This window comes from Pan troglodytes, chromosome 2 (assembly GCF_028858775.2).
Source record: "Pan troglodytes isolate AG18354 chromosome 2, NHGRI_mPanTro3-v2.0_pri, whole genome shotgun sequence".
Lineage (NCBI taxonomy): Eukaryota > Metazoa > Chordata > Mammalia > Primates > Hominidae > Pan > Pan troglodytes.
Genome location: NC_086015.1, coordinates 79,414,501 through 79,431,761, shown reverse-complemented (window position 1 = coordinate 79,431,761; position 17,261 = coordinate 79,414,501). Strand labels below are relative to the sequence as shown.

General features: G+C 52.9%; 1 pseudogene; it reads left to right on the top strand.

Annotated features, from left to right (window-relative positions):
- The first annotated feature begins 26 nt into the window (after positions 1 to 26).
- On the top strand, positions 27 to 13,766 carry LOC738272 (protein-lysine N-methyltransferase EEF2KMT-like; annotated as a pseudogene).
- The last annotated feature ends 3,495 nt before the right edge of the window (positions 13,767 to 17,261 follow it).

Genomic DNA, 17,261 nt, shown 5'->3' with positions numbered 1-17,261 from the left:
TAGCGATCTTCTTGGCCCCGCCCTAGAGTCCGCCCCCAGGACTCTCCTCCTGACCCTACCCCCAGGCCCTGCGCCCTCTCTGCCCCCGCGCACTGCCCTGGGCCCGCCCCCTCTTCAGTCCAGGCCCGGCTTCCGCCCGGTCTCCCGGCAACGCTGCGGCCCCGCCCACGTCATGGCGCCAGAGGAGAACGCGGGGACCGAACTCTTGCTGCAGAGTTTCGAGCGCCGCTTCCTGGCGGCGCGCACGCTGCGCTCCTTCCCCTGGCAGGTGGGCGGCGGGCGAGCGGAGAGGCCCGCGGGGCTCGCGGGAGTCCAGGGGCAGACGGGATGGGTCTCCGTGCTGAAACCCCCGGCGCTCCTGCCACGTGAGTTCCTGGGCTCTCCCGGGTCAGGGCCGTGATACTGGGTCCCCATCCCTGGGGCCTGGCCAGAGTCGCTCGCACCCCTCCTGCCCTGCGAGCTGGCGGCGGAAGCTGGGGGCATCCCCACCGCCTTGGAGGGCGGACGCGCGCTCGGTGTGGGGTACAGTTCAGGATCACTTTTACGACTTTTTAAAGGCAGTAATCCTTCTGGCCACTGGGACACAGCTGCCCTCGTCCATTCTAAAAAGTCAGTGCCCTCAGGCCCGCGGGCAACCACCTCCTCCTGAGCGCGGTGACCAGGTCGCAGGCTGTCCCTCATGCCTCAGTGTTCTCATCTGTATGTCGAGCACTGCACAGAATTGGCTCATGCGCTGAGGCTTTCACGCCTGTGATGGAAGACACAGAGAAGGGGGTGGTCTCTCCTCTCCCTGGGGACCTACCATTCTCAGCACAGGCACATTGCAGGCAGCAGCCTCCCTTCTGCCAGCAGAGGGGCTTAATGCACCCCGCTCCATTTGTAATTCATGTGCAGTGAGCTCACTAGGATGAGTCAGTTTGGATATATATTCCTTCCTGGGTCTGCCCCATTTTATGGGGTGTTGCTTAATCATTTGTGTTATTCCATTGACATGAAATATTGAGCACTCAGAGATCATTTCTGGTCAGGAGAAATTTGTGCATTTTTAACCCAAAATAGAAACCTTCATAAAAGTATCATAGGTCTCCATTCAATATTGACTATAATTGTTCACATGCCCACACTGAATGCTAACTTGGGCTCACCCTCAACACCCACGAGGTGGGTACTATTATTATCACTCACATTTGACCAGAGGGATTGTTTGATTAGGGTGCAGTAGTTGAGAGTTCAGACACAGGAGACAGCCTGCCTGCTTCGAATCCTGGCCCAACCCCTGGCCCTGTGTGACCTTGGGCAAGTGACTGCATCTCTCTGTGTTATTGTTTTCTTATTAATAAAATGGGGGATATAATGATACCTACCTCTTAGGGTTGTTGTCAGCGTTGAGTAAAAAAGCCTGTGGATCAGTGCCTGGCTCATGGTAAATGCATGTCGGTATTAGCTAGTGTTTTTATTCAGTCTCAAAATGTTTAATAAATGCCTTCCGTGAGCCAGGCACCATGGATCAGCAGTACCCATGATAGATGAGGCTCTGCTTGCATGGGAGAGCCAGAGAATAAACAAATAAATGAATAAACAAGAAAAGACCAGATGAGAGTGGCTTTAAAGCCAATAAAACAGGGAAATGGTGAATGGAGCAACTGGGGAGAAGAGTCACCAAAGTCGGGGAATCAGGGAAGCCTTCCGCAAAGAGGTGGCATTTGAACTGGGGCCTGAGTGGTGAAGCAGCCAGGCATGGGAAGGGCTTGGGGAACAGGATATGCAAAGGCCCTGTGGTGGAAACAAGCCAGCTGTGGTTGAGGAACAACAGCAAGGCAGCCAGTGTGGCTAGAGTGGAGTGAGCAGGGTGGGTCAGGGGTGAGGGAGAACAGGCCAGAGAGAGGGATTAGGACCAGGTCTTATAGGGCCTTTTATGGCATGGAAGGAGCTCTGAAGCAATGAAGTGCCTTGCCGTGTGTCACGTACCAGCCGAGACAGTCTGCCTAACTCGGGAGCCAAAGCTTCCTGCTGGGCTTGAGGCCCCTGTAAGAGGACAATGTAACCCAGGCTGGTATGGGCACATTCTGCATTTCCACTTAAACTCAAATGGCAAGCCCATCAAACCTTGGTGCCATGGCTGCCCTGGTAATTCCTGGCTGACCAGTGCAACCAGGGAGCTGGCCCATGACCTGGGTGGCCGCTAAGTAGCCAGTACTAATGCGGCAAAGAGTCATCCTTCTTCCTGTGACTCATCCAGGTGCACCCTGCAACATCTGAAGGTCAGGCTTTCAGCCGCTGTGGCTTCCACTTCCAACTGGCTCCACGTCCCCAGGGAGGGATCACATAGCGCTTTGCCAACACATTCTATTGCGTGTTTTAATGTTCTTGTGAATGCGCCCTTGAGATTTCTCTCTCTCCCGTCCACACAGAGCTTAGAAGCAAAGTTAAGAGACTCATAATATTCTGAGCTGCTGTGGGATATTTTGCAGAAGGTAAGAATTCCAGAGTCCCTGGGACTCATGACCCTGCCTCCTGAATCTCTCCGGAAGACCTGAGAGAAGAACTACAGGTGTGCTTGTACCCTTTAAAAACACCCCTGTTCAAAGAACAAAACCATTGAGTCAGCACTGCAGGTGGGTGTCAGCACCTCCGACAGCTCCTGTGCTTTCGTTTTCTAAGACTTAGACAAAGACATCAGAATATACAAAAATCTGCAAGAGGGGTGAAATCTAGGGAATGTTTTTTAAACCATCCTCAGCAAAAACAGAGATGACAGGTGCAAAACAGCTTCTAGCATTTGGTAGATGCTCAGAGACTTTCTTTTTTGCATTCATGAGGCCTGTCCTGCCCACTCCTGTCTCCTCTAGACCTAAATGGGCCCTTGCTTTGCCCAGGGTGGGGTTTGGACTCAAGTGCATCTGCATGCAGGTGAGAGCCAGGATCACCACCAGGCCCAGCCACAGCCTGACCTTGGCCTTGAGGGCCAAGTGCAGAACCCCCTGCATCCTGGGTCTTCACCTTCGAAGGGCCATGAGCCCTTCAGAAAAGACAAAGCAATAGACTCCTCCCAGAAAGAAGTGCACCAGAAGAATACATTTTCCATACAAACTCAGGGGAGGCAGACATCCTTCACCCCGACCCACCCAGCCCATCCTAGGAGCCCCGGTGAAGAATTCCTGTGCTAGAGGTGAACCAAGATTATCCACTTGGAAAAGATGCAGCCACAGCAGGGAAGACTTTTGGGGCAATACAGTAGGTCAGGGCTTCGAGCATGGAGATACCTGAAGTTATCTCATACCCTGCTCTAAGTTTCACCCTGAGCCTCACTCTCGTAAGTGGTGAAGCATGAAATGTAGGGAGAGCTGCTTTAAAACCCAGCACAAGGCTGGGTGCACTGGTTCACACCTGTAATCCCAGAACATTGGGAGGCTGAGGTGGACGGATCACCTAAGGTCAGGAGTTCAAGACCAGCCTAGCCAACACGGCAAAAACCCATCTCTACTAAAAACAAAAAAAAATAGCTGGGCATGGTGGTGCACGCCTATAGTCCCAGCTACTCAGGAGGCTGAGGCAGGAGAATCACTTGAACCCAGGAGGCGGAGGCTGTGGTCAGCCAAGATCGGGCCACTGCACTCCAGCCTGGACAACAGAGCGAGACTGTGTCAGAAAAAAATGAAAAACCAGCACCAGCATGAAGAGCCTGTGTATTGCGTGGGGTACTTTGCTGCCCTTGGGCAGAATCTGCATCCCTCCTAGCCAGCAGGTGCTGTGGACTGTCTCCTCCCTCTCCCTCCAGGCTCCTGTTTTCCCACCGTCCCCACTCCTGTTGCACCAGTCCCTCTGCCCTCCTTTCCAAGTGCCAGCCCATGGCCACCTCAGAGCTTGCACAGGCTGTTCCCACTGCCTGGAACTTGCTCATCCTACACTTGGCTTCTCTCGGCTTTAGCTGGAGTGTCACCCTGAGTGTCCCCTCCCCTCCTTCCTGTCCCCAGGGACACACGCTCCAAGAGAGCAGTTGCCGAGTGGGCCTTCCTGCCTCTTCCATAGAGCTAGACAGTTGGGACTGTCCTTACTGCAAACCCTGGTTCACACTGGCTCCCCTGGGAGGGAGGTGGTTTGGGCCCACATGCCCTGTGTTCCTGCTCAGAATGAGCATTAGAAATGCTGCCATACCCTGTGCCACTGCAGTGGAAGCATTTTTAGGAAACAGCTTATATCTTAAGACAAACTTCAGATGTGTGGGGCCAGAACGCTGTGTCCATCTACATCTTTGCTGAGGGATCGGGTAGCCTGGAGTTTGCCCTCTGCTGTGTTGGCTTGAAGCTCATAGGAGACTTAAGATGGGCTCTCGAGCAACCAATGTTCTGTCCTTTGCTGTAGACTGTGAAGCATCCTGTGTGTGTGAAGCACCCGCCATCAGTCAAGTATGCCCGGTGCTTTCTCTCAGAACTCATCAAAAAGGTCAGCAATGGGCAGTGTCCGCCCAGTAGCCGGACAGCATAGCCACCTGAGTGTTGGAGCCCCCATCCTTCCCAGGCCCTGGGCCTGCTTTGCAAACCCCAGCATGGCAGGGGCCTCCCCAGGCAACTGGCTGCAGCTGAGTGTGACCCATGGGAGACAGTGCAGGGCGGGAAGAAAGGGAGGGCAGCGTCTCTCCCTCACTCTGCCTCCTGGGGTTTCCACAGCAGCTGCTTCTCTGGGGCCCCAGCTCCTAGCATATGAATTCTCATTCCTACCAGGCTGGTCCAGCCCACAGCACTGGAACCCTCACCCACACCCTCTGTCCTGCCCGCCAAAGGGTTTGGAGTTTCCTGCTCTTGTCTGTCTCTGGGTTGCCCCACAGGCCCATGTTGGAAGATTTAGCTCTTGCCATACCTTTGGAACTAATTCCTCTGGTGAATTATCTGCATTGATCCTGCTGGAATGAGCTCTTTCCTGACTGATACAGGATGGATTTTATTTTTTACTTATTTATTTAGTTTTTTGAGACAGTCTCACTGTGGTGCCCAGGCTGGATTACCGTGGCACAATCTCGGCTCACTGAAACCTCTACCTCCTGGGTTCAAGCAACTCTTGTGCCTAAGAAGCTGGGACTACAGGCACACGCCACTATGCCTGGCTAATTTTTGTATTTTTAGTAGAGACAGAGTTTCACCATGTTGGCCAGGCTGGTCTCTAACTCCTGACCTCAGGTGATCTGCCTGCCTCGGCCTCCCAAAGTGCTGGGATTACAGGCATGAGCCACCACACCTGGCCTAGGATGGATTTTAAAGATGGGCCCAAACATGCAGGGTTTGACATGAGGATGTCGAGAGGCTGTTCCTTAGTAGGCAGTAGCAGACCTGCTGAGTGAAAGGGCCACACTTTTAGGAAATAAACAATCCCCCTGCTTCTCCAATACCTGCTTTCTCCCTAGTCCTCCCCAAAAGCGTGCATCTGTGTTCACCAGCAGGTCTTTCCTGTGCCACCAGGAGAGGGCAGCAGTCACCCAGTGTACCCTGCTGCTGCCCTGTGAATCCTAGGACGGGGCCAGCTGTGGAGAAGCAGCCTGCTGACAGCCGCAGCCTGCTGACAACCACAGCCTGCAGCATGGGCCGCCCTCACAGTTCTGCCTGGGCTCACTTAAAAGCACCTTTTGTTTTCCTCCTCTCTGTGTTTGATCCAAACACAGAGCTCTCTGTCATGGTCACGTGGCAGCTCTCATGGAATCCTTGTTTCCTGCCCTAGACTACACCTAACCCTACCCTCTCAACACCTCTTGTTGAAGGCCCTCCCATCCAGGTTACCCTACCAAGTGAAATATTTTTTTAGAGACAATGTCTCTTGCCCAGGCTGTCCTCAAACTCCTGGGCTCAAGCAGTCCTCCCATGTCAGCCTCTAGATTAGCTGGGACTATTCGGCACACACCACACCCAATGAAGTGAATATTTTATATGCCAGCTGGCTGGTATTACACCATTCCATCCCAAATCTCCCCTCCAAACTTGGTGAAAATCATCTGGCCATTTTTACAGATTAGAACGAAAGCAAACAAGCTCTCGCTCTGTCTGCCCCCAGCACGAGGCTGTCCACATGGAGCCTTTGGACGAGCTGTACGAGGCGCTGGCGGAGCCTCTGATGGCCAAGGAGTCCACCCAGGGCCACTGGAGCTATTTGATGGTATGAGAAGGGCACCCTCCTCCCCCTCTCAGCCCAGATACCCTTCCTGCACAGACAAAGTGAAAACGTGGGTGTGGATTCAAATCCTGACTCACCCATTCTGCAGTCTTAGACATGAGGTCCGTTAACCTTCTTTAGCCTCAGTTTCCCTGTCTGTAAATCAAGCACTTCAACAACAACAGCATGTCTCGTGGTGGTGTTGGGCATTTGTCCAATAGGTGACACACACTACGTGCTTCACAAGGACCTGGTGCCCAGTCCTCAAAGAATATTTGACAGGGCTGGACATGGTGGCTCACGCCTGTAATCCCAGCACTTTGGGAGGCCGAGGCGGGTGGATCTGAGGTCAACAGTTCGAGACCAGCCTGGCCAATATGGTGAAACCCTATCTCTACTAAAAATACAAAAATTAGGTCAGGCGTGGTGGCTCATGCCTGTAATCCCAGCATTTTGGGAGGCTGAGGCGGGGGAATCACCTGAGGTCAGGAGTTTGAGACCAGCTTGGCCAACATGGTGAAACTCCATCTTTACTAAAAATACAAAAATTAGCGGGTTGTGGTAGTGGGCACCTGTAATCCCAGCTACTTGGGAGGCTGAGGCAAGAGAATCTCTTGAACCCGGGAGGTGGAGGTTGTAGTGAGCCGAGATCGTGCTATTGCACTCCGGCCTCCACAACGAGAGCGTATCTTTGTCTCAAAAAAAAGTACAAAAATTAGCCGGACATGGTGGCACACGCCTGTAGTCGCAGCTACTTGGGCAGCTGAGGCAGGAGAATTGCTTGAACCCAGGAGGCAGAGGTTGCAGTGAGCCAAGATCATGCCACTGACTCCAGCCTGGGTGACAGAGCTAAAAAAAAAAAAATAAGATAAAACATAGATACAGAAAACCACAAAGGAAAAGCATAGCATATTGAATCATCACAAGGCAGCCACCCCTTCATAGCCACACCTGGCCCCTGGCCACCACTGACCTGTGCTCCATCGCCAGAATTCCATTGTCTCAAGAATGTTCGATGAATGGAATCCTGTGTGGCCTGAGATGAGTGTCTTTCATGCCGCGTGACACCCTTGAGGCCCGTGCAAGCTGTTGGTATGTAAACAGTCAGCTGCTTCTCATTGCTGAGTGGCGATTGGTCCTGTCATGGTTTATTCAGCCATGTGGTGGATGGCTACTTGTCTTCTAAGCCACTTGTTTTCTTATTGCTGGACTTACTGTCTCACGCTCTCTTGGTGCAGCCCTCGGAAGGCTTGGTCACACTCTCCGAGAGCACAGCCATCATCTCCCACGGTACCACAGGCCTGGTCACATGGGATGCCACCTGCTACCTTGCAGAATGGGCCATCGAGAACCCGGCAGCCTTCACTAACAGGTGACCTCGGGGCACAGGGCAGGGCACCGAGGCAGGCTTACCCTGGTGCAGTCGAAGACACGGTCCCCTTTCCTCCCATCAGGAATGTCCTAGAGCTTGGCAGTGGCACCGGCCTCACAGGCCTGTCCATCTGCAAGATGTGCCACCCCTGGGCATACATCTTCAGCGACAGTCACAGCCAGGTCCTAGAGCAGCTCCGAGGGAATGTCCTTCTCAATGGCCTCTCATTAGAGGCAGACATCACTGCCAACTTAGCCCCAGGGTGACAGTGACCCAGCTGGACTGGGACGTAGCGACAGTCCATCAGCTCTCTGCCTTCCAGCCAGATGTTGTCATTGCAGCAGGTACTGCCCAGCCCCGGGCATCCTGTGCAGGCGGTGTCCTTGCAGCTCTACCCCGCTTTTGGCTCTGGGAAAAGGGAACAATGGACGCTGTCGGGCATGGACATGATGGGGCTTCCAGAAGAGTTACTCCGGGCCTCCAGGATGACATCAAAGGACAGGGGTGCCTCTTAAGGTGACCTTCAAGCCACAGCCCTCTTGTTGGAGACAGGCATACTCCCGTTACAGTCGTCACCACTTGACTCTGTCCCAGAGCCATGCCCTGTGTCCTTCAGAGACCACAGGAGGAAAACAACCACTTCTGGGACGAGGACAGGGCCCTTGAGAGAAGGTGGTGTTTGGCTGGGCCACCGAAAACCCCTCACCCCTGCCAGCACACTCAGTCCCCTCTCTGGTGGAACAGAGCTCTACCTGTGGTCCTGGGTCCCAGCCCTGAAACCCACAGGTCCAGCGGTGGCCAGGGACATAGGCCAACCCCTGCAAGCCAGCAGACCAATCGGCAGACACCTGAAACACGAAGTTCATGGCAGGGTCAGGCTTTCTGTCATTCAAAGCCCTCTAGATAGGTCGAGAACCAGAGCTGGTTTTTTAAGGAACACCAATGAGTCTGGAGATTTTTTTCTTTTGCTTCGGTCTTTTGCAGATTTCTCTACTAAGGGTTCTCCTTTTTCACCCAAGTAATTGCCGTTCCATCTAATGGCCCAAATGGTCAAATGGCATCTAATAGTCTCATATGACCGCTGCCTCTCTGGCCTCGCCCTGCTGCTGAGGTCAGCATGAACTGGAACTTTCCACTTGTCCCTTTCAGTAACCTGAAGCTTTCATCGTAGACGTGCTGTATTGCCCAGAAGCCATCGTGTCGCTGGTCGGGGTCCTGCGGAGGCTGGCTGCCTGCCGGGAGCACCAGCGGGCTCCTGAGGTCTACATGGCCTTTACCGTCCACAACCCAGAGACATGCCAGCTGTTCACCACCGAGCTAGGTGAGCCCCCACGCCCACCCGGGCCTGCATGGTCCCCGAGCTGTCCCTGCAGGACTCCAGTGGAAGTGAAAGAACTGGGCGCCAGCGAAAAGCTAGGATGCCCCACACTCCCACATCATGCGGGGAACTCGGGCAGAGGCCGGTGAGCAGGGTGGGCTTGGGGCGTGGGGGTCTTGTGGCAGGAGGAGGGCAGCTCAGCACCGGGAGGGAGGGTCTGAGCCCAGCAGCCCTACTATGTGCTTCAGAGCAGGGTTCCCTAAGCCCTTGGGCCTCGGTTTCCTCATCTATAAAATGGAGGTGGCGGGAGGGGCAGTCGGGGTCAGGGCTGGACACAGCTGTGGCCTGCAGGATGCTGGAGCACAGGCTGTACTGGCGGATCCACCACGCCACTGTCCTGAGCACCCAGTTGATGGAAGATGAGCAGGGTGACAATAGAGAAGGGGAACTGGCCCCGTAGTGGGCCAGCCACTGTCCTGAGACCTGACATTGGTCAGCCCCCAGCACCTGTGAGGGTGTTCTGTCATTGTCCCATCTCACCGACAAAAACTCTAGGACACACAGAGGCCAAGCGACCCCCGAGCTCCCACAGACTGCAGCCCGGCCACCTGGCTCTTGTGCCTCCACACTACACCCAAGCCCCCCATTGCCACCAGCCTCTGCACCAGCTCCCCCTGAGCACAGCCCCTCCTGGCAGCCATGTGCACAGATGCACCCGCAGCAGCCTCTGCCTGCACACAGAGACACAGACGACCCAGTGCCGGTCCACGTGGGGCAGCCCGTTAACTACAGAGCCAACAAACAAGCCAGCACACGAAGACATACTGGGTTCCACGACAGAGTCCCGCACAACCTCGCACAGGAGGCTGGCCGGGCGCGGGGCTCAGGCCTGTCATCCCAGCACTTTAGGAGGCTAAGGCAGGAGGACTACTTGACACCAGGTGTTCAAGACCAACCTGGGCCACTTAGTGGGACCCCATCTTCACAAAACATACAGAAACTAGCCAGATGTGGTTGCACACTCCTATAGTCCCAGCTACTCGGGAAGCTGAGGTGGGAGGATGGCTTGAGCCCACAAGGTGGAGGCTGCAGTGAGCCCTGATCTCACCACTGCACTCCAGCGTGGGCAACAGAGCAAGACCTTGTCTCAAAAAAGCAAAAAAGCAAAAAAAAAAAAGAAGTCTTTCTTCCGATGCTTACGTGAAAAAAAATCTGCAATATCTTCTAAGTGAAAAAAACAGTGCCAAGCAGCACACATAGTATAAGCCCCCACCAACCTTTTTTTTTTTTTTTTTTTGAGACAGAGTCTGGCTTTGTATTGCCCAGGCTGGAGTGCAGTGGTGCCATCTCGGCCCACTGCAACCTCCCACCTCCCAGGTAGGTTCAAGCTATCCTCCCATCTCAGCCTCCTGAGTAGCTGGAACTACAGGTGTGTGCTACCACGCCTGGCTAATTTTTGTATTTTTTGTAGATTCGAGGTTTCGCCATGTTGGCCAGGCTGATCTTGAACTCCTGACCTCATGTGATCTGCTGTCTCAGCCTCCCAAAGTGTTAGGAATACGGGCGTGAGCTACTGCGCCCAGCCCCATTTTTGTTTAAAAACTAATAATAATCACCCACACGTGGTTATGAGTACCTATATTCCAACTACTCAGGATGCTGAGGCGGGAGGATGGCTTAAGCCCAGGAGTTTGTGGCCACCTTGAGCAACATAGCAAGACTTCATCTCAAAAAAAAAAAAGTATCAAAATAATCATTTTCACATAGGTATACCTGTAGGGGAAAGCCTAGAACATATATATAGCAGGCTTGTCCAACCTGTGGCCCAACACAAATCTGTAAACTTTCTTAAAACAATATGAGGTTTTTTTGTGAATTTTTTTTCTTTTAGCTCATCAGCTATTGCTAGCTTTAGTGTATTTTATGTGTGGCCCAAGGCGATTCTTCTTCTTCCAATGTAGTGCAGGTAGGCCAAAAGATTGGACATCCCTGATATACACGTTAACAGGTGCCATCCTTGGATGGCAGGATTATAGAGATTGCTACACGTTCATGTCTGTACTACTTCATTTTTATAAAGACGCATTTTCCACTCGTAACAAAAAACCATGATGGAAAATCATCCCGGGTCACAATGTCTCATGCCTGTAATCCCAACACTGTAAGAGGCTGAGGCTTTGGGAGGCTGAGGTGAGCAGATCACCTGAGGTCAAAAGTTCAAGACCAGCCTGGCCAACACGGTGAAACCCCATCTCTACTGAAAACACAAAAATTAGCCAAGCGTGGTGGTGCACGCCTATAATCCCAGCTACTCGGGAGGCTGAGGCAGGAGAATCACTTGAACCTGGGAGGCGTTGCAGTGAGCTGAGATTGCGCCACTGCACTCCAGCCTGGGGAACAGAGTAAAACTCCATCTAAAAAATAATAATAAAAGAGGCTGAGGCAGGAGCATCACTTAAGGCCATGCGTTCAGGACCCCATCTCTACAAAATAAAAAAAATACTGGCATGGTGGCATGCACCTGTCATCCCAGCTACTCAGGAAGTGGGAAGATTGCTAGAGCTCAAGAATTGAGGCTGTGGTGAGCAATGACTGTGCCACTGCACTCCAGCCTGGGTGACAGAACAAGATCGTATCTCAAAAATAAAAAAAAAAATAAAAGGAATCATTCTGGCTAATGGCTCTTCAGACATCTGTGCTTATGAGAACACCAGCCCCTTCTAAGCTTTTTCTTTTTTTTGGTGTGTGTGTGTGTGTGTGTGTGTGTGTGTGTGTGTGTGTTTTGAGATGGAGTCTCACTCTATCACTCAGGCTGGAGTGCAGTGGCACAATCTCGGCTCACTGCAACCTCCGCCTCCTGGGTTCAAGCAATTCTCCCGCCTCAGCCTCCCAAGTAGATGGGATTACAGGCACCCGCCATCGTGCCTGGCTAATTTTTATATTTTTGTAGAGATGGGGTTTCACCATGTTGGCCAGGCTGGTCTCGAACACCTGACCTCAAGTGATCCACCGGCATTGGCCTCCCAAAATGTTGGGATTAAAGGCATGAGCCACTGTGCCCGGCCACTTTCTAAGCTTTGTGAAGAGTAGGTTGATGGAGCAGCCAGGTAGATGTGGGTTCAGATCTCTGCTTCTGTCCTGCTGTGCCAAGTGCTGGGGCAGACGCGGGCAGAGAGTGGACAGCTGCATGGTGCCTGCTGCTAGCCATTTCTATGGAAAACCAGATTACTGGTCCCTTCCTGGAGGCCAATTCTAGGTACTTGGGTGGGCCTGGGAACCTGTGAACCAAGTAAACTGACTTAGACACCCCCCCACCCCGCCAGGCCTGTCCTAGCAGCCCCACACAATACGCTCATGTCCTGTCCCCAGACACCGCCATCCTCAAACACGTGCTCTGTTTCCAGGCTGGGCTGGGATCAGATGGGAAGCGGAAGCTCATCATGACCAGAAACTGTTTCCCTATGGAGAGCACTTGGAGATGGCAGTGCTGAACCTCACACTGTAGGACTCACACACGACTCCAATGGGATTGTGAGAATCAAGTCACTCTCGTGGGAAGAATTTTTATATGGGAAAGCGGATAAAACTTTCATTGGACTGGAATGTTTGGAGAATGTTAAATTCCAAATCAGGAACCACAAACTGCCCTCTAATAAGACATCGGCTATCTAAGCGTGTGGGTGCCCCCTTTCTGCCAGCAGTTCTGGTTCTTAAGAAAATCACCATAAATCAGACATGAAAATTCTGGCTCCAAAAATAGCATTTTCTTTGTGCAAATAAAAACGTGTGTATCTAATATGACGTTCCCCCAACGTGGACACACTCGGTTCCTCACAAAGCCAAGCCCGCTGCAGCTGCCACATCCCTGGACACACTCGGTTCCTCACAAAGCCAAGCCCTCTGCAGCTGCCACATCCCTGGACACACTCGGTTCCTCACAAAGCCAAGCCCGCTGCAGCTGCCACATCCCTGGGCTTATGGTGCAGCAGGTGCTTTTTTCAAGACAGGAATCAAAGTGTTAGGAACATGGAAGAAAGGTGACACCTGGAGACCAAATGCAGGATGAGGAGTACTGCAGAGGTCACAAGGAAGTCACAGAACAGTAATACGCTAGCAGGGGCATGGGGCGTGAAGAACAGAAGAAGACAGGAAGCGTTTTGGAGACTCCAAAGAAGAAATCAGGGCCAACCACAGCTTCCCGGGTCATTCACTAGGTGGCACCACTGCCGTCATTTCAGCTTCTGGCCACTGGGAGGCGCTGCTCGAAAGGGTTTGCCCTGAGACTCCAAGAAGAAGCTGCGGGAAGGACAGCAGGGGCCCTGGGGTTTTAGCCTCTGGCCCAGGAGTTATGTGTCCATAACCAAAGGGAGCACAGTCTGCACCCAGCTCTCATCCCATCAGAGCTGCTGCAACTCCCGCAGGTTCTTCTGGAACTGGTTTAGCTTGCCTGCAGGATCAGGAAAGTTTGAGAAAAGCATCTGCAAAATACTGAAGAGCAGAGCTTACCTCATTGCCTGTCCCAACCCCATCCCAGGTCACCACCTGGCTGACCCCAGGTCCCCGACCCAACAACAACCCCTCCCAAGTCCCTAACTCCCTCACTTGGACTTGAGACCCTTCACACCCCAGCAGCGCTCCGCCTCCTACTTGACATCATGCTTTCTGGAAACTTCCCCATATGCCCCACTTTCCCACACTTGGTGCCCTGGAGCACCTTCCGGCCTCTACATGCTGTACGTTCCCCTGTGAGCACCCTCCTCTTGGCCTCTGGCCAACACAGTCCCACCCATCTGTGGGTAACAAGGGGGTGTGGGTGTTCTTTTCAGCCTTGCTAAACTCTCTGAATCAAGGATCACAAACTACAGCCTGCAGGCCAAATCCAGCCCACAGCCTGTGTTTGTAAATAAAGCTTTATTGGAAGAAAGCCACACCCCTTAATCTACAGATGATCTGTGGCTACTTTCACACCACAACAGAGTACCATGGTTCTGACAGACTGGGGGACCCAGTCTAAATGACTTCTGACCTGGACCTTTACTGAAAATCCTCCCAATCATTCTGTTGACAAGAATGATGTATTACTTTTTGCAATAAGAAACAAGTAACCTTTGCAGAATTCCACCCATCTTTCAAGGCTGGTCCCAGAAGTTCCCTTAGCCCACGCACCTACCTGATCCTGATCACTTCCTAAACTGCAGCCTGGCCCACCCGGCTCCAGCATCATTTGTGGAGTCTCAACTCCATAAATCCAGAGGGCAGGTGGGATTGTGTCCTAACTTTCCCGAGCCTACTGTACCAAAACGGGACAGCAGAGTAGGCCAGGCTCTGTGACTTCTGCCTCCTCCCTAGCCTTTCCACCAGACTCCCCATGGTCCCACCCTGGCTGTGTGAAGCAGGGATCAGGAAGCGTGGCTCGGTGCCAGTCTCCAGAACCCTGCCCATCCTGGCGTGGTAGCAGACATGGCTACCTGCAGCTGAGCTGCCAGTTCCTCTGAGTCCTCAAAGACCAGGCCATTTTCTTCATGATTCACCAGCTCATGTAAACTGCAGAGAGAACAAAGGGAGCCCGAGAGCTTCCTGGAGAAGACACCAGACCCCTGGGGTGCCCAGCTGGGCTCCCAACCACCCCACGCTCAAGCCAGGCTGGGGGTTGGAACAGGGTGTGTGGCTTCTGGGAGGTGGTTCTTAGATTTGGCATCTGAAGGGTATAAAGGCCTGGGGGGGTGCACATCAAAATGGTCAAACCGATTTGAGGAGGTTTGCACCTTCTGTGCTGGATGCTCTTCAAGGACTGAATAATTATTTTTTCATGTTTTTCTTAATTCCATGGCCATGGAAAAAGTAAAGGCAGCCCCCTGGGGACTGGTTCAGCACATAAAAGATGACTTTTCTAGGACACCAGATTTGATCCCGACATTCCCTGAGCTCAGCTCACACGAGAGGCTCGCATCCCTGAATCCCATCCAGGGGCCGGCTCCTGAGCAGGGGCCAAGGGCTCAACTTTTGCTGGGGCTACCGCTTCTAGAATCTCCTCTAACTCCACCCTTCCAAACACCCATCTATGCTGGGTGGAGTGAGGCCACAACATGACACTCATTTAACTGATTCAAACCCAGCACGTGAGCTTGACCAAAAGGGACATGGTGGGAGAGAAAGAAAGAAAACCATGTAAGCCTGCAGGCAATTCCCGCCAATTCTACTCTAGGAGCAAAAGCCCCGAGTGGAGTTCTGGTATTTAAGGTGCTTTTTTTTCATACTGGGTTGGTGCAAAAGTAATTGCCATTTTTAATGGCAAAAACCGTGATTACTTTTGTACCAACCTAAATATAACATGAGCTCTAAATGGAAGCAACTACTTCAGTGAGGCTCAGCCCAGCCACAGTAACTGCAGGGCTCCTCCTCATGGCCTCCAGTGTGTGCTAGACTGACTGAGGGGCAGGGCCTCACTGTGGGCAGCTCACTCTGCACTGCTTCCCCCTCAGCGGTGGATCTGTGAAGCTATCCCCAGAAAGATTCGGGTTCTGCTCCTACCACTTGAAGTTCATGGCACACGCAGGCAAACAGCACCTGAACATGTCCACCACCTTCATGGGCAGGTCCAGGCCACTGGAGGACGTGTCCAGACAGACATCCAGGTCCACCGACCCTGCTAGGCAAGAGGGGTGGGTCAGAGCGCTGGTCTGTGCCCTGGGAACATAAATCCTCCCAGCACAGTGAGGCAACATCCCCCGAGGGGAGTGAAAATTGGATAAGGCCCCCGACATCCCCAACCACAAGTGGCTTAAGCTGGCCAAGCAGCCACATGGCCTGGCTGGGACATCTGAAAATGTAAGTTGACACTTTTTCTACATAACCACAATTTGATTTTTTTGTTGTTGTTTTGTTTTGTTTTGTTTTGAGACAGAGTCTCACTCTGTCACCCAGGCTGGAGAGCAGTGGCACAATCTCAGCTCACTGCAACCTCCACCTCCCAGGTTCACCTCCCGCCTGTAATACCAGCATTTTGGGAGGCCAAGGCGGGTGGATCACCTGAGGTCAGGAGTTCAAGACCAGCCTGGTCAAAATGGTGAAACCCCATCTCTACTAAAAAAAAAATGCAAAATTAGCGAAGCGTTGTGGCAGGTGCCTGTAATCCCCGCTACTCAGGAGGCTGAGGCAGGAGAATCGCTTGAACCTGGGAAAGAAGAGGTTGCAGTGAGCCAAGATCGCGCCATTGCACTCCAGCCTGTGCTACAAGAGCGAAACTCTGTCTCAAAATAATAATAATAATAATAATAATAATAATAATAATAATAATAAACCACAGCACACCCAACCACAAACCAGCTGTCAGTGTGAAAATAAAGCCAAATAGCTAAACATTTGTAAAGACTAGCTGGGGCCAGGCATGATGGGTCACACCTGGAATCCCACACTTAGGGAGGCCAAGGCGAGAGGATCACTTGAGGTCAGGAGTTCAAGACCAGCCTGGCCAACATGGTGAAACCCTGTCTCTACTAAAAATACAAAAATAAGCCAGGTGTTGTGGAGAGCTCCTGTAACCCTGTAATCTACTCGGGAGGCTGAGGTGGGAAAATCGCTTGAACCCAGGAGGCAGAGGTTGCATGAACTGAGATCATGCACTCCAACCTAGGCAACGGAGCAAGACTGTCTAAAACAAAGACTAGCTGGAGAATCCTGCCAGGAAAAGGCCCTCAGCCTCCAACAGCTCTGCTCACTCGAAGCTGGAAGATGTGGCTCTAGAGACGCATCAGGAACAAGCCACGACTCCCCACTTGGAGAAATCAACGGGGAAAGAGACGGAGGCAAAGGAGAACCATCTCAGTGGGGAGGCGACGCTGTTTGACTCATCGTCCCTGTACCTCCCAAAGCCACTGCCCTCCCACACCTGGGTAACAGTGGCCCCAACCCCAGGCCCAGCCCTCTTGCAGGAAGGAAGAGGACTGAATGGAGGGCGTGGCAGGCTGAAAGGACATGGCTTCCTCAAACCCCTTGGTAAAGGGCCTCTGGGGCCACCTGGCAGGGAGGGGCTGGCACACCAGGAAGTAGCCTTCTCCCGGGAGTTCAGCCAAAGCCCAGGTCCTGTCCCCAAGTGGCCTCCAGAGCCACCTTTTCAGAAAAAGTACACCCCGCCCACCCCTGTTACCCCTGCATAAGGCCCCGCCTCCTCCCTGAGCCTCCTGCTGGCCTCTCACCTAGAAGCGGGGGTAGTCCTCCGCCCTCCAGCCAGGGGGTGCAGACCTGGATGTGCTGGAAATGCTTCTGGTGGATGAGGCGGCTGTAATACTCCCTCAGAGGCCCTTTGCCTTCACAGGGAAGAGCGGACACTGCCATGAACCCGTCTCTGTCCCTGCCACATGGCCCCAGGCCCAAGACACTCCCCCCTAGGAGGGATCCTTTTCCCAGAAGCTCCACCCATCGGCAGCTCCAGTC